The sequence below is a fragment of the Rhineura floridana genome, chromosome 1 (genome assembly GCF_030035675.1).
Source record: "Rhineura floridana isolate rRhiFlo1 chromosome 1, rRhiFlo1.hap2, whole genome shotgun sequence".
Lineage (NCBI taxonomy): Eukaryota > Metazoa > Chordata > Lepidosauria > Squamata > Rhineuridae > Rhineura > Rhineura floridana.
The window spans coordinates 201,804,887-201,832,044 of record NC_084480.1 but is presented as its reverse complement, the minus strand read 5'-3'; the positions used below and the strand labels follow the sequence as shown (position 1 = coordinate 201,832,044).

General features: G+C 41.2%; 1 protein-coding gene across 6 annotated transcripts in view; it reads right to left on the bottom strand.

Moving 5' to 3' along the window:
• Positions 1-27,158, bottom strand: part of LOC133366664 (cadherin-6) — a 219,986-nt gene that overhangs the window by 59,783 nt on the left and 133,045 nt on the right. The window contains exon 1 of one of the 6 annotated variants that reach the window (XM_061590058.1): positions 994-1,080. The exons of the other annotated variants lie outside the window; for them this stretch is intronic. The gene's annotated coding sequence lies outside the window, so the exon portion shown is untranslated. Of the gene's footprint in view, positions 1-993; positions 1,081-27,158 lie in introns of those variants that run through there. 6 annotated transcript variants of the gene reach the window in all.

The following is a 27,158-nucleotide window of genomic DNA, read 5'->3' as shown; positions in this document are numbered from 1 at the left end:
CTGCTTCAGAAACCTTGGAGCCTCCACTTCTGACACCATGTAATATGTTTGGGTTCGATATATAGAACCAACAGTTAGCAAGGCAGTTTTATTAAGTAGTAGATACACCACCACGTTTTCCCCTAAAGCTCCTTCAGTCAGCCAGGCTCCACTCCATCACCCCATTCTTCAGGGATCATCTCTAAACTCCCATCCCAATGTTTCTTGTAAGGAAATGTATCTAAATTACTACAATCACTACAATTCCCTTAACATTTTTCATTTTAAATATCAGGTGAATAATTTAGAGTAAACCCCTAGAAGAAAAACAAAATATATGCCTTTGTCAAGGATGTTAGCCTGTGAGGTCAGGTCACCAACAGTAAAATGCTGTTTTAGATTTCTCTGGCTGCATTTATCCTTGGATTTGTGCTTCATACAGACTGGGTTGTTGCTGCTGCTGCTTTTATTTAAGCAAAGACTATTTGGCCTTTTGTATTATTTCATTACAAGATCCACCTTGACCTATTTGATGTGCTAGGATAATAGCATAAAAAGAATTTCTGAAACAAAAGATGAAAACTACATTTAAAATGAAAACATGCTAAGGCATGGCCTAGAAGTTTATTCCATTGAAACCAGCAAAGTGGGTGGGCGGGAAGGACCTCTGTGGTCACAACACTAAATTTCAACCCTTTAAGGAAGGGTTAAAATATAATTCAAAATTAATCCAAAGTTAACTCAAAGCCATGATCCTATAGTCCATCTACTCCTGCCATGCCTAACTTGCAGAATTTAGCGGTCCACCTTCTATTCTCTGCATAAAATAAAAATAAAATAAATAAATAAAGAAGGTGCTTGACTCAGCAGCCTCATTGAAATAGTGGAATTTTCCATTTCCACTAATTGTGGAAATTACCACCTGGATCCTATGCAGGGCTGCCACCAGCAGTCACCCAAGCTGGGCACTGGCTGAGGACCCCAGGGCTCAGAAAGGCCTCTCACTGGTCTGACCTTCTTTATCGCCAGGTCCAGGTAGAGGTATGCCGACACCAATTGGGAACCAAACCATCTGTCTCCACGTCCTTGCCTCTTGCCTTCCCTGGGCTCTGAGAAAAGATCAACAGGGCTCCTCCTTCTCTTGCAGTTTAAGTGAGGTGGTTCAGGAAATTTCTGCTGTGATTGCAGTTTGTTGCAGCAGCTAGAAATGCCTTTGAACTTGGATTTATTTATTTATTTTAAAAAAAGCTTTAAACAAATTTCTAAGTTTAAAATGTTTTCTAGCTCCCATGACAAACTGCAGCTGTAGTCCAGGCATTCTTCCTGGTCACCTTCCCCAGAATGCCTGGATCTGAAAAAGGATCCCTCTTTGATCTTTCCCAGAGCCCAAAGGTGATGAGAAGCTGTAATTGCAGTAGGAAATAATTTTAAAAAAAAACAAGTAACAGGGACATATATCAATTCCTTCTCATTAGCCAGCATCTTATTGTGCCTCCTTATCTACAGAAGGGAGTATATTCCAAGCCTTCACTGTTGCTCAATAAATTATCCGATGACAAGAGTGGCTGTATACTATAGCCAGCCTGGATTTTTCCCATTCTGCAATGTTAAATTGAAAATACTCCCCCATGCCATTCTGATGCTTCCCATAAGCTCATTTCAAAACAAAACCTTACTAAACATAGTTCTGAACTCAGAAATGCTTGTTTAACAACCCTCTACATGTTCATGGCAATACACAAAACGCTCAGAGAGAATCTAGAGTTCAAAGTGTAAAACAAGAGGAAACAAATCCAGACCTGTTTGCCCTTTTTCTTTGTGTTCTCATAATTTATTGAAATTAATTAAAAATCAGCCATGTTCACAGAGTACCTTTAATCCTATTACTAACCTTGCCCCATACCCTGACCTTCATCTTCTGCAGTTTAAAAGTTAAAAAAAATGCCTGGGTGATTTTAAGTTTAAGAAATTTAACATGGAACTCTGTTATAACGTCGGGCATGCTCAGTAAGAACTGTTAGTGTTCTAAAAGCCACACTCACAGCTGTTTGGCTTGGCTAATCAGGGGGCAACACCCACACCAGACATTTATTTCACTTTCGACAGTCATGGCTTCCCCCAAAGAATCATGGTAAGTGTAGCTTGTGAGGGATGCTAAGATTTGTTCAGAGACTCCTATTCCCAACAGAACTCAAGTGGCCAGAGTGGTTTAACAGTCAGCCCCTCTTCTGAGGATTGTAGTTCTATGAGGGGAATACGGCATCTCCTAGCAACTCTCAGCCCATTCACTAACTACACTTCCCAATATTCTTTGGGGGAAGCCGTGACTATTTAAGGTGGAATAAAGGTCTGGTGTGGATGTAGCTAGGGACAGCTTTAGTTTAAATTTGGGTGGGAGACCTGCCTTTCCCCTCCCCTCCCCTTCTCTCCTCTCCTTCCCCCTCTTTCCTTCCCCTCCACTCCCTTCCTGTCCCTCTCCTCTCCCTTCCTCCTCCCTTTCCCCTCTTCCTTCTTCTCTGCCCACCAGCCCTCCCTCCCGACCTCTTCTCCTCCCCCCGTGGTCAGTTTCACCTATCCTAAGCACAATTGCATGGGAGTAAGAGTAAATCCCACTGAACTCAATAAGCATGCAAATGATCAAAAGTTCCCCCTACTCCCATCCCACTCTTCCCCTCTGCCCTTCCTCCTTCCCTCTCTCTTCCTCCCCTCCCCATCCCCCATGGTCAATTTCACCTATCCTAAGCATGATTGCAGGGAAGTAAATCCCATTCAACTCAATAAGCATGCAAATGACCAATCCATTCTCAGCAAGCTTGCACAGGATCCTATTTCTTACCTCCCAGATTAAAAAGCAGAGAAATTCACTAACAGGCAAAAACCCCTTGCGGTTTAAGAACGTATCTATAGCCAACATGCTCAGAGGCACATGTTACCAAATTCTTCCAAGCTACACAGGAAGTTGATTGGACTGTGAAAGACCAACCCAAATTGTGTTTGCATTTTTACAAATTTCTGGGCAGTACAGTATTTTAAAGAGCAGAGCAGGTCTCCTGCTCCCCTGGTGCATTCACTATAGCTTCCCAGTTTCCCTGCTTTTTAAAGTTTGATAGAAATATCTGTTGGGTACAGGTAAGTTCTTAAACTGCAAGGTGTTTTTTTTTGCCTGTTAGTGAATTATCTTTAGACTATGGATTATTACTCTATTCCCAACTCTGAATATTATGTGGCTTGCAACTTGATTTTTTTTAAAATGACAGAAAGTGCTGTCATAATTTGTTTAATAAAAAGAGAACATAATGGCATATTGTATCTTAGTCTGTATAGTAAATTAATTTGCTTAACTCCCTGGGTTTAATGAGGACTCCTTTGTGAAATAATTCACTCAATAGGGAAAGCAGACAGAAGATGAATTATAAATAAAAAGCTTTTATATTGCACTAGACACTGTTTTTCTAATTTCACTTTAATACCATTGTTAAGTTTAATTACATGACTCACTTTTAATGATTCTCTACTTAGATAAATATTATCTAGCAATTTACATGCTTGTTTTACTTCAGTGTTTCAGGCAACAGTTTTCAAATGCAAGCATTCAATGACAAATGTCTAAATCTAGTTTTAAGCATTGTTAAAGTTTCATGGGTCACCAAAAATGGATTTCAGAGCCTACAGCAGGCTGGAATTTGTAGATCACTTTGGAAGCTTTTCTGAAGAATGGTACATACATATTTTAATTAATTAATTGTAAAATTAGGTCAGTATTATCATTTCATGATAGTTGTAATAGTAGTTCTCTGGTAGCCCTATCTGCAAACTCCTGACAGTTATTGCACATCACTGAAGCAGTGAGATCTGACAATGAGTCCTCACTGCAGTAATTATTCCTTTCACAAATGATTTCTCCTCCTTGTCCTCCTCCTCTTCTTCATTATTATTATTATTATTATTATTATTATTATTATTATTATTATTATTATTATTATTATTATTATTATTATTATTATTATTATTATTATTATTATTATTAATAATAATAATAATAATAATAATAATATTAATATTATTATTTCTCAGCTGCAATGACTTGGGGAAAACCAAATTCAGCTCCACAGTTAGGAAAAATGAGTTAGTTCACTCAGGTGGCACACCACAGGAGCAACAGGAACAACTTTGTCTCCCCTCCCATGCCTCCCCATTTGGTGATCAAAGTTATTGGTGCACTTTGTGCGTTGTGGGAAATGGTACGGGTCAGCAGGAGGAGGCAGGAGAGGCAGCTGTTCTTTCCTCAGGTGTGCTCTTTCCTCCATGAACAAACCACCTATTTGGGGTGCTTCTTGGTGCCTGGAAAAGCCCTTTCATTTGGTTAGAGGGTCAACAGCTGGTGACTGCCACTCCCTTCAGCCTGAAGTAGGCAAAAAATTGAAGGGGCTATGTGTGTACTTGTAGGGGTTGGCCATAGTTAAAGGCAAAGCAAGAAGAGCTGGCCCTTTGCTAATGGGATTGCAGCTGCTACACACATCTGTGTAGTAGAAATCCTTTGTTTTGTGTGCCTTCTAGGGTTGCCAGGTTCATGGCCTGAGACTGATCCTGTATCTTTAGAAGAGAAAGTCAGCCAATTGCTGGTGTTCATGCAACCCTGTAATGGGAAAAACCACAAGGTGGAATTCTCCCTCCCCCCCTCCACAACTTTTAAAGATACAGAAGACCTCTTGGAGGTTGGGCCTGGCAACCAAGAGGCCTTCTGTATCTTTAAAAGTTGTGCAGGGGGCAGGGAGAATTCCACCTTGTGGTATTTCTCATTACAGTGTTGCAAGAGCACCTGCAATTGGCTGACTTTCTCTTCTAAAGATACAGGATCAGTCTCAGGCCATGAACCTGGCAACTCTAGTGCCTTCTCTTTTCTTGTTTTGCTCTGTCTGCTTTTTTAGCTGAGACTTTTTTTGGCTCTTTTACTTTCCATTGCATTTTGCCTCTTTATTGTCCTATTTTTTTCCTCCTGTTGTTTCTCCTCAATTTTCTTTTCCCGTTGCCTCCCCCTCCCTCATCTCTTTTTCTTCTATCGCAAACAAATCTGACTTTTGTGAAAGATTTGGAATTGATCCTCAACATTTTTATATGTGTGGCATGTGTACAAGTGCTGTCCCAGTTTCTGTGTGGAGTGGATGGGGGTTGGTGGGCATTGTTTTGGAGATGTCTTTTTCATGTCATTTCCTTCTGACTGGTGCAAGCTCTGCTTTATAAGCTCCACTCAGAGGAGAGATATGGGAGACAGCAAATGGAGTTCAAGGAGAGCAGTTGTGGCCATGGGGTTTCATAGTTCCTCTCATCTAAGTTCTTCTAATCTCCGATACTCCCACAAGGTTAAAATTCTGCAATATGAGGCCTTGGATAGTATTCAACTAAGTCCTACTCAGAGTAGATTCACTGAAATTAATGAACCTTTTAGTCACGTCTATTAACTTCAATGGGTCTACTCTGAATAGAATTAGCATCGAATAGCACTGAATACCACCCATTATATACAAAAAAGAGAAAAAACACACAAAAAGGCTATCCCTGTGCACATGCTCATAACTGCAACATTTACTGGCTGGAGGAGCATAAGGGTACATAAAGGGTGTGAGTACAGCCGTGGAAGCTTTCTCAATTCGGGCATAACCCGTGATTAAGGTGGAAAGGAAAATGCCACACTCACTTTCTAATAATAGCAACATCTAACCAAAGGTGCAGACAATCAGCTACAAATCCACTCTAAACATTGGATCAAACAACAACTATACCACTATAACTGGTAATTGTGGAAAGGCCCTGTGTTTCACATGCTTTATTCTTATCTCTGGAATGGTACAGAAATAACTTTAAGGAGCTTAAGAGGAAAGTAATAATAATAAATAATAAATTTTATTTTTCAGCCACCTATCTGTCCGGGTTAGGGACACTCTAGGCGACGAACAACAAGAATAAAAACAATACATATAGCTCCTCTTAAGCTAATATTAATATTGCTCGCTGACACAGCAAGGTGAACATGGAATGGAAATATTTTGGAAGCGTCAAAGTAGTTATATTGAAAGGCATATGTGGAAAAATTATACTTGACCTGAAGTCCAGTATTTTGTTCTGAACATTGGCAAAAACTCATTGCTTGGGACACAGAGACATGTAAAAGCGGGTTTCAGACAGTTCATTACTTAAGAGTGATGAGCCAAGATATTTTGAAATTAAAAATTACTGCTGATTCATGTGAATTTAAGGGCATAAATATTTGAAAGAACATTTCAGGTCAGAGAACATTTCAGGAGGCTTTTGATACTTTAGCCTATCATATCATCATGGCTTTTTCTCTTTGGGATAAGCTCAGAGAGATCATTTGAATAACTTAAATGATAAGCATGCTCCTAAGAATTGTTCTAATGCTTTTGAATGTTTTTGTCTGTTACAGCTACCAATATTGTTCTTTTTTGTGTATGTTCTATGCAGCCATCCCATATCTTATGATGTAACGATTATTTGATATTTTGTAGTTTTTATAAAGACTTTTTTCTCATGTCTTCTTTCCTTAAATAATTTTTATCAGTGTAACACCTGTTAGAACCCACAGAAAAGGACAAACAGGTACATTTCCTTCATAGGAGACTATATTGCCTAGTTAGCTAGTAGCCTAGAGGGTATGGAAATGTGGCGTGTGTTTCTGTATGAGAGAGAGAGGGAGAGAAAGAGAGAGGGAGGGAGGGATGGAATATACAGAGCAATTCTGTGTGGGTGTACTTGGAAGTAAGTTCCATTGAGTTCAATGGGGCTTCCTCCCATGTTAGTTTGCATAAGATGGCAGTCTTAGAAAGGAATGAAGAAAGAATAGATGCAGGCAGGAATAGGGTTAGCAATCTGAATGGGGCAACAAGGGTTTGCATCCAAAGTAGTGTCCACTGTAGTAGTAGTAATTCTACTGGTGCAGTAGTTCCACTGGTGAAGCTGCACTTTTGTTTCCTCTTCTTTTACAAATTACTTTGTTGGAGATCTGCACTGCAAAATCGGAGACATGTGAATTTCGAAGGAGGGCTGTGTTTCAGTTTGTATATTGTTTCCGAAAGTGAGAATTAGATTAAATGCAACCTGAATTGAATTTCTCCCGTGTCCCTACTTCTGAGTAGACATGTGCTGGGTTATGCTGTAAGAATGCAATCCTAAAGACACTTACAGGAGAGTAAGTCCCATTGAGCTTACTGGACTTCCTTCTATGTAAACATGCATAGGATGGCATTGCACATGGGCCTAAGTACTAGCTTTTAAAAGCCATTGTTTTACAAAAGAGTGACTGTTTGACCTGTGATTATAACATTTTTATGATTATTATGTGGTATAAACAGCACTGAAAATACTCTTTAAAACAGTGTTTTTCCCAACTTAATATTGATTATATCCTAGAATATGACTTTAAACCTCCCTTGTGCCTTCATCCTTTCATATCCCCCTCATCAGCGTAATCTGAAATGGAACTCTTGCTTCATAATTTTCCCAGAAACCAAACCGACTGTAAAGGGGCAGGGTGGGGGATGAAATATTCCATGCTACCACATGCAGAAGACACAGAGCTGCTAAAAATCTATAGCAGCTGCAGCTGTGAGAAAAGTTGGAAGTGTAAGTTAGGTAACTCTCATTTCTGGGAAAAGATGGCAAGCAGGGATTAATACAAAAATGACTTTGATAGATGATCTCTTGAGAAAATAAATTCCATATGGTAGACAGTCACCTTCCATGTTTTCTTCCTGCATAGAAATGGATTACAAGATAGATAGTGACAAGTTCTCTCTTTGCACTCATTGGATTCCCCATAGAACAAATGTTGATCCCTGCCATTTGAAATCCATGTACCAATTTCCAAGGCAATACTTTATTGTCACAGTGGAATTTGTTAAAGCAATAACCAAAACATCAACAACAATCCCTTATCCATGGGAATTATGAATGCTCTGTAGTCTACATATATCTGAGACGGTGGAGGGCAGGGGGGAAGAAGAGAGTTTAAAAATATTTATTTATTTAAAATTATTTATGCTGTTACCCAGTATATACACTTCAGTGATCGGGAACAAAAATCCAAACCTCTGCAGACTTGAAAGCCGTAAAAAGCACATAAGTCATTTTCTTCTAGGAAGCAGAAAAATGTTCCCATTATTGAAAAATTAGCATCACAACTGAACAATCTTACAAAGTAAAATTAAAGACTAGAGGGGTGGGGAAGGGAGACTTTTTGCTTATATCCTGCTCCATCTCAAATTGTCACTGATTTTTGTCTGTTTACAACCAACACATAAGAGTTCAAATATATTTTGGCTTTCTTGTTTGACAGAGCATAAAATAAAAGTAATTGAATAATGCTATTGCTAACATCCACTAACTGCATGAAAGGTGTCTGTTTCTGAATTACCTGTTGACCTGCAAACCGTGGGTTTTTTTCATAATTCATAGTTTGTATTAGTTTATTATTAATAAAATGTGCAAGGGTATTATTTCAAGAACCCCCACCTCTCCCTATATAATTCAATTTGTTCTTGTATATAACAGGTTACTGAGATATAATTAATCATTGAAATACAGAAACACATTACCCAGTTCCTTATAAATTTTGGGCACAGTCTCCACTATGTAAGTTTCCACGTATAAAGGGAGATGATCAATATAAATCACACTTTGTATTTTTCCTATATGGAGATAGCCCTCCATCTAGAAAAATAAAAGGGTGAACATTTTTTTCAGTGCAATATCACAATAACAACACCAGCCTACTCTGGTTGCAGTGCACACACTATAATTTTGTCCTTTATACCTTCAACTTCATCATGCCTTTTTGTTCTTTGAAAGTTTGTCTCTTAACACTACGAGGGGGAAGCCCTCTTCAACTAGTGGATGTCTTAGGGAAAAGGCAAGGGGAATACATTCTCCTCCCTCCCACACGCACTCTGAACTTTTGACACATTATTTCTAGCGAAGCAATGCAAAGCACAAAATTCAAGCAAAATTATTCCAAATTAAAAGAAATACATTTGGACAAATAAAATTTTGTTTCAGAATTAGTTAATTCTGATTAATTTTAATTTGTGAGTATTAAATTTGAATTAAATACAAATCAAGCTTGTTTATATTTTTTATCCCACATTAAATGAATGCACACCCCTAGTGTCCTTCATACATACCAACCTGCTCATTTGTATGTAATGTATGTAAGATGCACATTAAAGAAGTGTGGAAATGAGGAAGAATGAACTGGACAGGAGTATTAATTATGCTAGGTACTAGTTTACATAGTCAGTAGTAGTAGTCACCTCATAATTTCGTGAAGGAGCACACAGGATTACTGGATGGCTCATATGCAAAATCACATGGCAGTGTTGACTGCGTGATTTTACACCTCCATGCAGGTCCGGATTATCCATTAGGCTTAGTAGGCTGAAGCCTAGGGTCCCGGAGGTCTTGGGGCCCATGAGGCATGGGCCCGAGGGCCCCCCGGAGCTACAGGGGGCCCTCTACGATCCATGGAAGCATCCACGGACCACCATCCTTCCGCTATCCCCCCACTTTACCTACTTTTCCATTATTTTTTGCGGTGCGCAGATTTGCCATCAATAAAGGTGGCGGCCGAGGTTTCCTTAAGGGGCTGAAGCCTCTGCCGCCATCTTGGCTGATGGCACGCATGCGTGCTACATGCACGTGTTGCTGCCATCAACAAAGATGGCGGCAGAGGCTTCAGCTCCTTAGGGAAACCTCAGCCGCCATCTTGAATGATGGCAAAACTGTGCGCGCTGCAAAAAACAATGGAAAGGTAGGTGAAGCGTGGGGATAGGGGGCCCAAACACCAATCAGCCTAGGGGCCCTCCTCAGCTTAATCCGGCCCTGTCTCCATGTGCTATCTCCCCCTTTAGGATGCACACCTTAATGTGGTGAGGGGGATTGAGAGTGTTGAAGAAGCTGAGAGCAAGGCCGTCAGGAGTCTAGACCAAGAGGCTAGACTCTGAGCAGGGGCACCCATGGCGGAATGGTCAAAGCTGAGACACAAGACTAAGATGCATCCAAACTCAGAGGAAGGCAATGGTAAACCACCTCTGAATATCTCTTACCACGAAAACCCTATGAACAGAGTATCCAAAATGCAACACAAGATAGTGCTGGAAGATGAGACCCCAGGTCAGAAGGCACTCAACAAGCTACTGGGGAAGAACAAAGGACAAGAGCGAGTAGCGCTGTGACTAATGACGCAGCTGGGTCAAAGCCGAAAGGAAGCCCAGAGGCTGATGCGCACAGATGCGAAAGGAGAGTCCAGAGTTGTACGGTGCAAACAATAGCAACATGGAATGTGAGAAGCATGAACCAGGGAAAGTTAGAAATTGTCAAGAAAGAAATGGAACACATCAACATTACAATACTTGGTGTGAGTGAATGAAAATGGACAGGAATGGGACATTTTCAATCAGGCAAGTACAAAATATTTTATGCAGGAAATGAGAAATTGGGTTGCTTTAATAGTGAGAAGTGATGTAGCAAAAGCAATTAGGAGCTATAACACAAGGTCTGAGCGAGTGATATCAATGAGATTAAGTGGGAAACCTATTAACATAACCATCATCCAACTCTACACTCCAACGTCAAACGCAGAAGAAGAAGAATTGGAGAGATTTTACACAGAAGTACAAGAGGAAATTGATCACACACGAAAACAAGATATGATGATAATCATGGGGGACTGGAATGCAAAAGTAGGGAACAGAGAAGAACTAGGAATTGTGGGGAAATGGGGCTTAGAAGACAGAAATGAAGCAGGAGAAAGACTTATTTAATTCTGTGAAGCCAATGATTTGCTTCTTGCCAACACATTTTTTGAGCAACCAAAAAGACAACTATACACGTGGACATCACCAGATGGTCAGTATAGGAATCAAATTGATTATATAATTGGAAACAGAAGATGGAGAAGTTCCATACTTTCCCCAAAAGCAAAACCAGGAGCAGACTGCAGTACAGATCATGAACTGGTCGTATCAAAAATCAAAGTAAAGCTAAAGAGGAACAACAAAACAAACATAATGCCAAAATACAATTTAAATAGCATCCCAGAAGAATATAAAGATCAAATAAGGAACGGATGTGAGGCTTTAAACTTAGTTGACAGAGAACCAGAAGAACTATGGACTGAAGTCAGGGACATTATCAGGGAAAAATGCAAAAAGACAATACCTCTGTTAAAAAGAGAGAAAGACCTCAATGGATGACTGAAGAAACTCTTAAAATAGTTAAAGAGAGAAGGAAAGCAAAAGGAGATAGAAACACGGTCAGAACCCTAAATGCAAGTATATGACTAATACGTAGGGACAAAGAAAACTATTACAATAGTTATTGTATAGAAATAGAAAAGTACAGCAAAATGGGAAGAACAAGAGCCCTATTCCAAAAGAGTAGAGAAATGAAAGGGAAATTTAAACCACGAGTAGGGATACTGAATAATCAACAGGGGAACACACTGACTGACCAAGATGAAATAAAAGGAAGACGGAAGCAATACACTGAAGAACTCTATAAAAGAGATGACAGATTCATTCACAGAGGAACCATATGATGAAGAACCAGAAATTTTAGAATGTGAGGTGAAAGCTGCTCTTAAAATTCTTGGAAGAAACAAATCACCAGGAATAGATGGCATACCAATAGAGTTGCTACAAGCTACTGAGACTGAATCTGTCCAAATTTTGACAAAAATGTGTCAAGAAATATGGAAAACTAAGCAATGGCCCACAGACTGGAAGTGTTCAATATATATCCCAATTCCAAAGAAAGGGGATCCCAGGAAATGCAGTAATTATCGAACTATTGCCTCAATATCCCATGCAAGTAAAGTAATGCTGAAGATTCTACAACAAAGGCTCTTACCATATATGGAGCGAGAAATGCCAGATGTCCAAGCTGGATTTAGAAAGAGAAGAGGAACCAGAGATCATATCGCAAGTATACGTTGGATAATGGAACAGAGCAAGGAATTTCAGAAGAAAATCACCCTGTGCTTTATAGATTACAGCAAAGCCTTTGACTGTACAGATGATGAAAAACTATGGAATGCTTTAAAAGAAATGGGGGTGCCACAGCATCTGATTGTCCTAATGTGCAACCTATACTTTGGACAAGAGGCTACTGTAAGGGCAGAATATGGAGAAACCGATTGGTTCCCAATAGGAAAGGGTGTGAGACAGGGGTGTATTTTATCACCCTATTTATTTAATTTATATGCTGAACACATACAGAAAGCAGGATTGGACCAAGATGAAGGAGGTGTGAAAATTGGAGGGAGAAACATCAGTAATTTAAGATATGCAGACGATACCATACTCTTAGCAGAAACCAGTAATGATTTGAAATGAAAGCTGATGAAAGTTAAAGAGGAAAGCACAAAAGCAGGACTACAGCTGAACGTCAAAAAGACTAAAGTAATGACAACAGAAGATTTATGTAACTTTAAAGTTGACATTGAGGACATTGAACTTGTCAAGGATTATCAATACGTCGGCACAGTCATTAACCAAAATGGAGACAATAGTCAAGAAATCAGAAGAAGGCTAGGACTGGGGAAGGCAGCTGTGAAAGAACTAGAAAAGGTCTTCAAATGCAAAGATGTATCACTGAACACCAAAGTCAGGATCATTAAGACCATGGTATTCCTGATCTCTATGTATGGATGTGAAAGTTGGACAGTGAAAAAAGCGGATAAGAGAAAACTCAACTCATATGAAATGTGGTGCTGGAGGAGAGCTTTGTGCATACCATGGACTGTGTTAGAACAAATCAAACCAGAACTGTCACTAGAAGCTAAAATGATGAAACTGAGGTTATCATACTTTGGACACATCATGAGAAGACATGATTCACTAAAAAAGACCATAATGCTGGGAAAAACAGAAGAGAGTAGAAAAAGACCAAACAAGAGATGGATTGATTCCATAAAGGAAGCCACAGACCTGAACTTACAAGATCTGAACAGGGTGGTTCATGACAGATGCTCTTGGAGGTCACTGATTCATAGGGTTGCCATACATCGTAGCCGACTTGGAGGCACATAACAACAACAACATGTGCCCACCCAGTGGATTTTGGAGGCCCTCAGGCATGGCTCCCTCAGTGGGCCCCTCTAAATGAAAGATGCAGGACATGGAAGCTGATGATTTTCGTAGGATGCATCTGATCATCTTGGATACTCTGTGCACACTGGAAATCGCAACATTGTTAGCAGAATGGGCCCTGGCAAATGTCTAACCTTAGCTTCTGCTGGAACTTGCTCTGAGACTAGTGCAATTTAAAAAAAGGGCCTCCACAATTACACGATTGTAACTCTATGTGTGAGCTCTACTTGTAGGTACCAGGTCATGCAACTGGCACCTCCATATGATCAGCCAGGCCCTAGCTAGGATACTTACAGTGTGAGACAGATCTGCTGTGGTGAATTAATAGGTTTCCAACAGTAGCAGGACCAACTTGATATGGCAGAACATAAATTAATATTACATATGTTTTGCTTAGAAGACGGACCTGTGCTGCTCCCCTTCTGTCCCAAACCAAATAAGAGCTATATTAATTTCCTTTCCCCATTTCTGTTAATTGATGGTGTTATATGCCAGTGCCATTGCCTTCTTTTTCCTGTTTTTTGTTTGAGGTCTGCATTTGTGCAGGGGAGGGGAGGGCAGCGGAGATTTCTGCCAGTTTTTGTTTGATTTCATACCACAAGTCTGTTGGAATGGGAAGAATCTCTTGCAAGGAGAAATTCTCGCACACAGAGAGAGACGCTCTCACACAGAGTTGGGTATAGCCAGGTGTATGAGCAAATTAATCCGCAAGACATCTAGATGTACCGAGGAGATTTAGAGTGGCATGCCCCATTCCCCGTCCTATATTCTTGTCTAACACCCCTGCTTTTACTGATCTATAGGGTTGCTTATTGCTTGCTGAGGCTGCTTGCATGGTACAGTAGTCTGAGAAGCTCTGCTCAGGACAGTAAGCTCAATTTGCAGGCTTTCTCACTCTGCATATGTGGACCAAAAGCTGGGAAGAGGCCTTTACTCTGTGTATGCTGAAAACAAAAGCTGGGAAAAGACTGTTTAATTAGCCAAAACAGACAGTAGATGAGCTCATCACATACACCATCGGGGGCTGGGAATGAGCTTCACAGCTGTATTCTCAGCACTGGCTAGCACAAATCCAAGGCCACTGAGGGATAAACAAAGGGCAGAGGCGTGAGATTCAAGTAAACTGGCCACTGGGAAAGATAAATATCTCACAGGTATAGGTGACACCTGTGCTCTCTCCCAGAGGGTCTTTTTGGTATAAATAAAGGGCCCTAGATCTGAGAAGATAAGCCTCAACACCGGCCTGAAGAGAAGCACAGTGTGGTGTAAATCCAAATGGGGCCATAAAGGGGATTTCTTCACTGTTGCTGTCTAAGGCTTCCAACAGGAAAAAGGAGACACATAAGATGAGATCTGTGCTCATCATTAGCTGATTTAAGTGTTTTAGTGCCTGTCTGCCAAAAACAACAGCTTTGCTTCAATAAAGCACTAACTTTTATTTCTTTACAAGTGTGTTTCATGGTCTTTGAGATCCTGAACTTACTTGCCTCTGGCAAAACTATCTTTGGCAAAACACCAGACTGGACCACTGTTGATAGTGCTTACTGACCTCTGCAAAACAGTTTTATAATCTCTTTCCCCATGGGGTATTTAATGCACAACTTGGGGAAGGGGTACAAATCTTGGTCAATTTTTAATGATTTCTTTTCTTTTGGTTTTTTTGGCAAGGTTTTGCTTTCGCCTTAATAACATCACAAGGTGGCTGAGGGGTGTCGTGTTCTTTCTTTCCACTTTTTCAAGCAAAACTTCATGCCACTCTCTGGCTCCTTGGCAGTCTCTCTGTGCTTCCTGGAAATCTATGAGAAGATGCTAAAGTATAGGCAGCCGGGGAGGCTCCATGCAGAACACTGGGAAGTAGTGCAATGACTTTTTAAGAAAAAAAGTTAAAAGGGCTTCCCTTTTGAAAACACCATTGTGCTGCTGTCAGGGGCTCCAATAACAGCCTCTCCAGTTGTCCATGGATCCTCCCATAGGAAATGTATTTATTTATTAAATTTATATCTCACCCTTCCTCACAGAAGGCAGGCAGGGTGGCTGTATGAGGAGTTCCTGAGTGTATCAGGGTTGTTTTTTTTTTAAAAAAGTTAAAAGTCTTTTTAACTTTAAAAAAATTGTGCCACTTTCAGGTGCTCCACAAGGCAGCTCCCATGAAAGGATGCTTCCCATGCAGAGGCCCATGGTCAACCTGGAAGGCTGCCTCTGGAGCGTCTGAGAGCACAATGAAGATTTTAAGCTTTTTTTAAAAAAATCCCATCACTTGGCTGCCTCGTAATGTTATTAGCAAACTCCCCACAATCTCCCATTTAAAATTTCACTGATATTTCCACTGCCCTTCTCCAGACTTCAGGGTGATTTCTTTTTCCTCCATTCCCTACAAATAACTGGAAACAAATTGGCCGAAAATATTAGGACAGCACTGTCGGACTGCAATGAGCACATTTCCTCTTTATGGGAAATTGGCTCCCCAAAGTACGCACATACATAAAGAGAATGCTTGTGCTGTTTGCGCCATAGCAGATTGACCCCAGTGAGCATCTGAAGTATCAAGGGGAATAAAACTCTCTTAAGGATGGACTATAAATGAAAAGCAACCTCTGGCCTAAAAATTAACAAATGTTTTAATTAGGATGTTGTTGAATAAAACATCATGTCCTTTCAGCAGCAGGTAACAGACCCTTACTATTCCCTAATGGATGTATTTGAAAGCAAACTCTCATCTTTTTCTTATTGACAAAGATGACCCACTGGATGGCTGAACGCTGCATGTGAGCAATTATGTAGACATATATGTTACTCATAGATGGAGAAGAGGGAAGGAGGAGGGGTATGGAGAAGAATTAAGAGAGACAATGGAGCTGAAGTCCCAGGAAACTGAGAAATGCTACCTTTTGAGTCCAAATTAATCCACACATTGTCTGTGAGCAGTTTTGCACACAAACACACACTGACACACATGCCAACATGACAGGATTTCCTGCCTGACAGCACCTCCCCACCCACCAATAAATACACAAACACACTGATGGTTGTTTACCCATCAAGAATTCTGAAAAGCAGAAGCTGCTGCTAGCATTTGCCCAATGAGGCCAACAAGACTCAATGAATGCATATGAAACACTTGCAGGAACTTTACAAATAGAGAGACCAACGAACATCTATAAACTCAGGTCCAAAAAGAGGAGAGCAAGTGGATGAAATGTAAGCTGTGCTATGGCTTTGAAAGCCTGCAGAAGAACAGCTTCTGAATATGAACAGAATACAGCTCTGTAAGAGGTGAACAGAGAAAGCTGGTGCAGACACAATGTTCAGCCCCAACTGCATCGTATTGGTCATCCAGGCTACACTGAACTGGCTGGATGTGTCTTTTAAGGCATATGGGAAAATACAGCCCCAATCTGGGGCCATTATTTTATCTATTTGTTTAAAGCATTCCTACCACGCTCTTCAGCTTAGAATCATAGAATCACAGAATAGTAGAGTTGGAAGGGGTCTATAAGGCCATCAAGTCCAATTCCTGCTCAATGCAGGAATTCAACTTAAAGCATACTTGACAGGTGGCCTCTTGAATGCTTCTAGTGTTGGAGTGTTACCACACCCCTAGGTAATTGGTTGCATTTTCCTACCGCTCTAACCATCAGGAATTGTTTCCTGATGTTCAGTTGAAATCTGGCTTCCTCCAATCTTTATTCGACCATAGGTCAGCTTAAAACATAGTAAGACAAAAACATACATGTAGCAATATGCTATATGACATTTTAGTTAATACATAGTTTTATATATAAAAACATGAATTTTTAAAATAACTTAAGAACATTTAAAACTTAGATTTGTTAGTTAAATTTCTTCCTGTAACTTGAGCCCATTATTTCTTGTCCTGCACTCTGGGATGAGAATAGATCCTGGTCCTCCTCTGTGTGGCAACCTTTCAAGTACTTGAAGAGTGCTATTATATCTCCCCTCAGTCTTCTCTTCTCAAGGCTAAACATGCCCAATTCTTTCAACAAAGCCTCATAGGGTTTTGTTTCCAGTCCCCTCATCATCCTTGTTGCCTTCCTCTAAACCTGTTCCAATTTGTCTGCATCCTTCTTAAAAGTGTGGTGTCCAGAACCGAATGCAGTACTCAAGATGAGGCCTAACCAGTGCCAAACTACTACTTCATGTGATTTGGAAACTATACTTCTGTTAATGCATCCTAAGATAGCATTTGCCTTTTTTGCAGCCACATTGCACTGTTGATTCATATTCAGCTTGTGATCAACAACAATTCCAAGATCCTTCTCGCATGTAGTATTGCTGAGCCAAGTTTTCCCCATCTTATAATTGTGCATTTGGTTTCTTTTTCCTAGGCGTAGAACTTTCCCCTTATCCCTGTTAAATTTCATTGTTTTCAGCCCAATGCTCCAGCCTATCAAGATTACTTTGAATTTTGTTTCTGTCTTCCACGGTATTATGTATCTCTCCCAATTTTGTATCATCTGCAAATTTGATAAGCATTCCCTGCACCTCCTCATTCTTAGTTTACAAAGACAGAAATAAGCTTACAGTCTAAAAGAGGGATGAGGCGCCTGTGGCTCTCCAGATGTTATTGGACTTCAGCTCACATTATCCTGAGCCAGCATAGCCCAATGGTCAGGGATGATGCAATCCAAAAATATCTGGAGGACCAGAGGTTCACTATCCCTGATCTAAAAGGTACCACACACAAGAAGAAGGGACTAGAAGGAAGAAGATAAAAAACACACTTGGGCAGTAGTTGCATTCACTCGGTTTGTCCCTATTTTCAAGGACAGTGCTGATTTTGTGATATCTGTCCTGACAAATAACTGTCCTTATTTTGTGTCGTGAAAAGTTTCTTGTTGGGAATTGGGTTATGTGTGACCCCACTATTTAGTTTTCTTGTCCCCTAGCCGAGATGTCTAAAAGTTAAAACTCACATTGTGTGTTGGGTGGTGGCGGGAGACTTGGGGAGTAGATGCATCTTTACTCTAGTACACAAATGCACATGCATAAACAACAAACAAATTGCCATAGTTCCTTAATAGCACCCCCAATCCCCTATTCAGATAGTAAATGGCACTGAATGTGTTTTGAGTTTCAGCTGTTCTATGATAAGCAGTCAGATCCATGATGAGATTAAGTACTCTATTAAATGATTCCCCCCCCCCGCTTTCTTTTTTTAAATGGAGCATTATGACCAGTTTGCTAACACTTCTTGTATCAGAAGGCAGGACAGCAGGGCAGGCAATTGCAGAGGCAATGAATATGGTTAACAGCAGGTAGAGAAGTGCCTTTGGCAATGCATGAGGGTGGATTAGACTCAGGCAGAGAACAGGGATGTAACAGCCACACAAGAATATTGTCGGTTTCATCTATGAGAAGTTGGAGCGTATGTAGTTGTTGCAAGCTCATAGTTTCCTGCAACTAGAGGAAGATCAGAGCCCACAGCTAACTTCTCTAGTGTTTCATTTTCTTTATCTAGTTCTTGGGGGATAACCTCCTCTTTCCTTGCATAGTTTATTCCTGGATTGTTATATTAGTTTGTTAATATGGATCAATAATAAATACTGCATGACGTACATATTTTCTTTGGCTGTTTTTAAAGAGCAAAACAATGCTCAAAATGTGAATAATTCAGGATGAATAGCATCTAACATGCATTTGATTTTGATAAATGTGGGTTGTTGGCATACCGAGTTTGGGGCTTAACAGAAATTCTATGTATTATATTTCATGCATTTCATTACATACGCTGAATCTGAGGTTTCTTGATACAGAAATTTTGATTGCCTTCCCTACCTCCACCCTTTTTCTTTCTTTTTTTTAAAAAATGATTACCTTGGAATCAGTTCTGACTCCTGACTACACTCGCTGGGGACTTTATGTGAAGACCTTATATAAGAAGTTGGAGATGGATGGTGCAACAAGATGCTTGTTACTGAATGAGGGCTAGTTTAATGAACACTCCTAGGTTGCCTAGGGGGGCCCAGAGAAATGGATCAATAATAAGGAAATGTGGAACTAATTTGAGGAGTTGAGTTTGATGCCTCTTACAACGTCAGGTTTCCATATCCCCTCTATCTTTCTGGGGTTCCATATTTGATTTTCTTGCTACAGCTGGGCTAGCATGAAATGTTCAGGTTCTTTTTTATTTTAATTTTTTTAGTTTCCACCGACCCCCCCCCCCGCTCCCAGTAGCCACTAGCATATCAGCTGCCTGTCATTTCAAAAGTTACCTCTGCATTGTTGTGATGGATTGACAGTGCAGTGAACTTCCATCAATGCCAGTGGTCTGAGGAGGGAAGAAGAGGATACAAGAAGTCGAGTAAGTGTATACGTTCGAGGATGGGAACAAAGGGAGGTCAGGAAAGTCAAGTGATGGAGCATAGAATACTAATGATAGAAATAAAAGAAACAGAGTTCCATATTGTTTCTTGGAAAGAAGGCTAAGAGGGTAGAAACACACTCACTGTTCTGCCGGTTCCAGTGCGTCTCCACTAGGGATGGACAGATCTGTCAATTTCCGTTCTCCCGGGTAATCTTAAATTCAGTTCTCCACATTTCTGCAGCAATTTGCAGTTTATTTCTTTTTTAAAAACTCCTCATGAAAATTGTCCAGCATTTTAGTGCCAATTTCTTCTAATAAACACATTTCTGTAGGCAGTTTTGACTAATGTACACATTTCTGCAAGCCGTTCTTCATCATAAAATGCATTTTTGTATGCTATTTTCACTTATATATTCATTTTATGCACACTTTCCCCTAACGTATGCATTTTTGTAAACATTATTTGGTTGGTAAACTGCACTGTAAAATTTGGTAAGTACATATTTCAAAGGATGACTGTGTTTCGGTTCTCACATTGTTTCAGAAAGTGCGACTTTGATAAATTTGGCTTTAAATGTGAACTGATTCAAATTTCTCCCCTATCCCTAGACTCCACCTCTCTCTTCTGAAAACGGGGGCACAGGATGCTAGTCAAACCCTGCACCTTTTTACTGAGAGGGCTTGAGTGTGCTTTCCAAAACAAATCCTGCTGCAAAGAGACTTCGCAACAGATAGGCAGATCAACCTGTTCCCCCTCCATGTGCAGCTAATGGAAACGCTGCCACCTAGTGTGTTCATAGCCAGAGACTCAGCCTGCCAAAGCCAAAGGTATATCACTTGTGAAACAGAAAGGTGGCACGTGTGTTTATGGGTAGGGGAAAGGGATCCAGGAGAGAGAAACAACCGTTGCTAATCCTAGCTGTGCTGTTCATAACTTTGGCTGATAAGTTTTATGCTGTAATAAAATATCCATCATGGAGCTGTGCTCCTCCCTCCATGATGGTCCCTCTCAGTGGAGGCCAAGCTATCTAAGTTCCAGGGGCAGAGGCCACGTTTTATGCAGCACCTGGGTGGTATATAATGAATGAAAAAGTGGTGCTAGCCTTAGGGCAACAGTATTTCCCCCCTCTCCTTTCCCCGTGCACTCCCCAAATCTGCCCTGGAAGGTTGGGATACCCCCCAGAAGAGTTTTAGGGGTATGCAGGGGAAGAAGATGGGGAGAACATTCTATCGTGCGAGGAGAAATCCTTGTGCTGATAGAACAATCTGCTTAGCACTACATTGAATACAACCCTTTACCCATAGGTGTGAATGACACCTTTTCGCTTATATGGGAGAAAAGCAGGGGTGTAGTCAACCTGGGTCCAGGGTGTGTGTGTGTCTTAGACTCCTCACTTTTTGGGGAGCCAGGTCCCAGAGATTTTATTTAGTTTGCATTGTTCCCATCCATGCTAACCTCCCCCCTCAACATTTAGCATTTTTGTGTGTTTAAAACATGTTTATTTCGAATTTGATTGACTGAGACTCCCTGCAGCATTTGCTCATATAGAGAAATGGCATGTTTTCACCTTGTAATGTGCAGGGCAGCTCTGAGCTAATCAGTTAATGGAAGTTTGGACAGAGAGCATCTCGTCTGAGTGCAAGCGGTTAGATGTATGATCTTGTTCCTCCCAGTTACACAGTTTTATACTTCTGTAGCTGAATGATGGGCTCGGCAAACAGAATTGAGACAATGGACCTACGGTATTAATGAGATAAATCCTGTATATTTTGGCACCTTGTCTTTATGATTATGATTCCAACACTACTGTCGACCTTTATTGTACTATCCAGGGAAATCTGTTTCCAATGAAAGAAGAAAGCATATATTTTTATACCTGAAGCTCCTTTCCAAAGTGTTTCTTTAATCTAGGAGAATGGTTCCACTCCCTCCAACATTTCACTGATGAAAATAATGGGTAGCTGTGGGGGTGGCTCAAGGGAGAGGGGCAACACAATCCAGAGAAGAAGTGTAACAAGCATAACATAGGAAATAATAATGTGAATGCAGAGAAGGAGATTACCTAAAACTACAACAGGTGAGGAATGCTATCCTTTCTTTTAAAAAAACAAAAATAAAGACACTTCCTCTTTCTGTGTTTACCCCTGAGAGAGAGCTACATTCCAAAGGCCACATAAGTCATATATGGAAAATTCATAAGCACACAAGGCCTGGAATGGAATCCACATGCACAGAGCATATCCTTGTAGTCTACAGTTGATGAATCCAGGTCAAACTCCTCCTTCATATCAAACAGATGGATGCATCCAGACAGAAAAGAGAATGCCATAAGGGCGGGAGGGAGATAATTCCTCAATACATAAAAGAATCCAGTAAGGCATGTGGCTTATGCAAGTGAGCCAAGTCACCTGACTCTGAGAATAAGGATAAACAATCTAAATCTTTCTAATTTATATGAAAATGATTTCCTAAGCTCAGCTATAGTTATACTCATTATCACAATTCTAAAGCAAAATCCATGAATCAAAGTTCACCTAGAGTACAGTTTATCATCCATCTACCACATTTTTAAAGCCTTGATGAAAAAGTACTTTGCACGTTTCCCACAACCAATCAGATGCTGTTTCTCCCCACTCCATCCCTGCTCCTGTCCCTCACCAATCAGTTCTGCCCCCCCTTGCAACACTAACAAGTGGATTTCCATGCAACTTCATATGGCCACAAACCTCCCTTGAAAGGTGCCTTTTGCTATTCAATACCTCACAACAACTGAAGGGACAGTCCAATCCAAGTGAGAGATCCTACAACATGCCTCATACTAACTACTCAATCTACTAATCAGAAGAGTATCCAGTCTAGGTTTTTGAGGTTCTGGGCACTTGCTGTAAGGCTTAAATTGAACCACTACGTAGTCACAACCAGCTGAACATAGTTTCCAGACCACATTTTTTTTCATGCACTTAGCATCTTAATTTTCTGACATTGTCTTTCTGAAGTGCTATCTTCAGAAGTTCCAAAAACAAAGTGGGAGCAAAAGAAGGTGTCACAGAACATGCACAGAGTGCCTGATCATACACAATCCTGCTTTCAATACTGTTTGTATCTGCAAACGTTTCAGAGCAGACATTCTACATCACTTCCAATCAGTGCATATCCTGTAATGTCCTGTTGAAATCCTGTAACTTTTTATATCACAAATGTTCCGTTTTTTTTTGTCCCTCATTTGTTGTGCCATACTGCAAAAGTGCCTCTTCAGACGGCAATAATGCAATAACACTGGGGTAGCATCACAGAACAACTAATAAAGCGGAAAGTGTGGATGGTCCACCACCAATGCACTATTATGGCATCAATAACATGTAGAAAATGCCCATGCTCAGAGGCACATATTACCAAATTCTTCCAAGCTACACAGGAAGTGGATTGGACTGTGAAAGACCAACCCAAATGGTATTTGCATTTTGACCAATTTGTAGGGCAGTACAATATCTCAGAGAGGAGTTCAGGTCTCCTGCTCCCCTGGTGCATTCACTATAGCTGCCCAATTTCCCTGCTTTTTAAAGTTTGATAGAAATATCTGTGGGCTGTAGGTACATTCTCAAACAGCAATGTTTTTTTGCCTATTAGTGAATTTCTCTGCTTTTCAATCTGGGAGGTAAGAAATGGGATCCTGTGCAAGTTTGCTGAGAATGGATAGATCATTTGCATGCTTATTGAGTTCATTGGGATTTAATCCCCTGCAATCATGCTTAGGATAGTTGAAACTGACCACAGGGAATGGGGAGGGGAGGAGGAAGGGCAGAGGGGAGGAGGGGGGTGGGAGCAGGCAGGAGGGGGAGGGGAGGAAAAGGACAGGTTTGATAATGTTTATTGAGTTCAGTGGGATTTACTCCCATGCAATCATGCTTAGGATAGGTAAAACTGATCGGAGGGAGAGGGAGGGAGGGCTGGAGTGTGCAGGGGAGGAGGAAAAAGGAAGCAGGGAGGGGAGGAGGAAGGGAGAGGAGACGGGAAGGAGGGGAAAGGCAGGTCTGATAATTTGCATGCTGATTGAGTTCAATGGGATTTACTCCTAAGCAATCATGGTTAGGATAGGTAAAACTGATGGGGAGAAGGGGAGGAGGAAGGCAAAGGAGGGGATTGGAAGAGGATGGGGAGGGAGGGGGAAGGAAGGGGGAAGAAGGGGCAAGAGGGAGGGGATAGGAGGGAGAAGGGAGGATGGGTTTGATCATTTGTATACTTTTTGAGTTCAATGGGATTTATTTCATGTTTGAAAATGGAAATGGACTGCCTTCAAGTCGATTCTGACTTATGGTGAGGCTATGAATAGGGTTTTCATGGTAAACAGTATTCAGAGGTGGTTTTACCATTGCCTTCCTGTGAGTTTGGCATTCAGAACACTGACAGTTGGTTCTTACTGAGCATGCCTGTGCTTATCATTGACTCCAATGTTAAATTTCTTAAATTAATTAAAAATCAGCCAGGCAGTTTTAAAACTTTAAAACTGAAGTTGATGAAGTGCAGAGTATGGGACAAGGTCAGAAATAGGATTAAAGGTACTTTGTGAACATGGCTGATTTTTAATTAATTTCAACAGTTTATGAGACCACTGACAGAAAAAAGTCCAACAGGGGTCTCGATATTTTCCTCTTGTTTTACAATTTGAACTCTAGATTCTCTCTGAGTGTTTAGTGTATCACCATTAAAACTTAGAGAGTTGTTAAGCAAGCGTTTCTGAGTTCAGGACTATAAATTTTGCAAGGCTTCGTTTTGAAATGGGAGTATGGGAGGCAGCAGAATGGCATGGGGGTATTTTCAATTTAACATGGAATGTGGCAAAATCCATGCTGGCTATAGTATACAACCATTCTCATGGCTGTATAATTCTTTATTGCATCTTTTTTCAGACAAACTTGCGCATTCGTATTGACACGACCTCTCAAGAAGCCTAAGGAAAGTTGAAACTATGATAAGAGCCTTTTTGAGGCCTAGGACCGCCCCTGTGGTTTTCTACATTTTCTGGCTGTGTAGAGAGAAACCTATGCACATACCATTGTATGCAAGCAGGCTGTATGCAGAGACATTCATTCCAATGCATGGAGGTTGGGAGCAGGGACAAAAGACACAAGAACATTCTCCCCAACTCCACATGTGAATTTCGCTTCTAGCCTGTACTTTGCTCCCTTGAGGCAGACATCAGGCCGAACCAAGAAAAAAAGATTTCTTAACTCTGCACCTGCCACCTTTTCAAATGTAAGACCTTTCCCAGCTGAGCCATAAGACTAGGCTTTCACACAGATAATTATGAATGACATCAGGCATGACCACACTTCTTCTAGGTTTCAATGCAGGTTTACAGTATAAAAACTCCTCACTGTGGGTCATGAAATCCTGTTTGTTTTTATGGGGTACATAAACCCCACTGGATACATCAGCACTGCCCAGTATACTGCATATGACAGAAATAAGTGAAAACAAGCCTGTCTACCTATGCTGCCAGAAAACAGAGCCCTCCCCCCTTCAACTTTAAGAAGACATAAAACATCCCTTACACCCACTATGGCAGCAGCCCACTTAAGCTTGAAATCCATCCATGCAGGGGCTTATTTAGAGCAGGTAATGGGCTAATCGAATCTATACCATTGTAGCCTAGCCTGTAGTGTAGCCTGCTATTATGTCTCCAGGCTTTCACTAATGGAGCAAATAAGCTTCAATACCTGTGCAGAGGACAACTTTGCAAGGGTGATACCAAGACATTTGGCTCAGCTGGAACTTTGCACGTGCTTTGAAACTGTGTGTTTATTTTGGCTTACCTCTGAGCAATGAGCATGCCACTATTGCAATCGAAATTGCATGGGGGGGGGAGGGAACTAACGCCAGCCAGTAACATGAGCTTGGGGTAAATTGCTATCACAATTTGTTACCCACTCACTCCTGAAATAACATGTTACCTTGGCTGTTTTTCAACCAACTAGATCAAACTGGGATTATTGAGCTGGTTCACACATCACATTAAACCATGGTTTGTTATAACAACTTAGGTCCAGTGTACCTTTTGGAGCATCTGAGCCCTTATATCTCAGCTCAATCACTGAAATCATCTGTAGGAGCATTGCTGGTTGTACCCTGAGTTGGTGAGGCTCATTTGACATCAGTATGAAATCAAGCCTTCAGTGTTATTGGCCCACTCCTGCAGAATGCTTTTCCAATAGAAATTCAGCCAGAATCTGCTATATTAACCTTCAGATGTTTGCTGAAAACTTTTCTTTGCTGCCATGCTTATGCAGACAATTAAATATTTTCTGTAATAGTCACCTGGTGATCTGTTTTAATTTTTGTGTGGTTTTTACAGTATTCAAACTGCTGTAAAACACTTTGATATTTTTATAAAATTGCAGTAGGCAATTTTTTTATAAATAAACAAATAAAATGTTAAACTATGTTAGTGAATGCTGCTCAAAAGTTCCCAGATCTCTCCTCCCCCACTCCTGCTTTTGCCACACGAGAGAGAAAACAAACCAGAACAAATCTTGGTTTGAAGAAAACAAACCATTACCTTTGGTTCACATGTAGAATGAAGGTAGCTTCTGCTTTGTTTCCTCCTCAGTGTGGCAAGAGCAGAAGTGGGAGAGGGGCAACTCGGTAACTTCTGAGCAGCGCATGCCACGGTATCCTGTTAGATCGCCTGGAGGGATTAGGAATAGGAGGCACTGTTCCGTTCCTGTCTCTCTGACAGGCATCAACAGGTAGCATTGGGAGATGAGGTTTCAGACCCTTGGCCCCTCACTTGTGGAGTACCACAGGGTTCTATCCTCTCTCCCATGCTATTTAACATCTATGTAAAACCGCTGGGAGCTATCATCAGGGGTTTTGTGCTGTGATGTCACCAATATGCTGATGACACGCAGCTCTATCTCTCCTTTAAATCTTCACCGGAGTTGGCTGTAGAGACCTTGTCCAAGTGCCTGGAATCCGTGAGTGGGTGGATGGGAAGAAACAGGCTGAAGCTCAATCCTGATAAGACCGAGGTGCTACTTGTGGGTGACAGGGGAAGATTGGGTGTTGCTGACCTGAATCTTAATGGGGTAAAATTGCCCCTGAAGGATCAGGTCCGCAGCCTCGGGGTTGTTCTTGATTCCAAGCTGTCCATGGAGGCTCAGATTTCGGCTGTGAGCCGGGCAGCTTGGTATCAACTACACCTCATACGGAGGTTGAAACCCTACCTTCCTATTCATCAGCTCCCACTGGTGGTACATGCCCTGGTTACCTCTCGTTTAGACTACTGCAATGCGCTCTATGTGGGGTTACCCTTGAAAACAGTCCGGAAACTACAACTGGTGCAGAATGCGGCGGCACGTCTGCTTACAAACAGCTGCTGCCGTGATCACATCATGCCGGTGTTATTTCATCTACATTGGCTTCCAGTTGTTTTCCGGGCCCAATTCAAGGTGTTGGTCTTAACCTTTAAATCCCTATACGGTCTCGGCCCAGTTTACCTGAAGGAGCACCTCCAGTACCACCAACTAAGCCGCCCGACCAGATCAGCCACACAGGGCCTTCTCTCCGTCCCACCAACGAAAACAGCTAGGTTGGTGGGGACTAGAGAGAGGGCATTCTCAGTGGCGGCCCCAACTCTCTGGAACTCCCTCCCGTTTGATCTTCGCCATGCCCCTTCCCTAGATACATTTCGCCG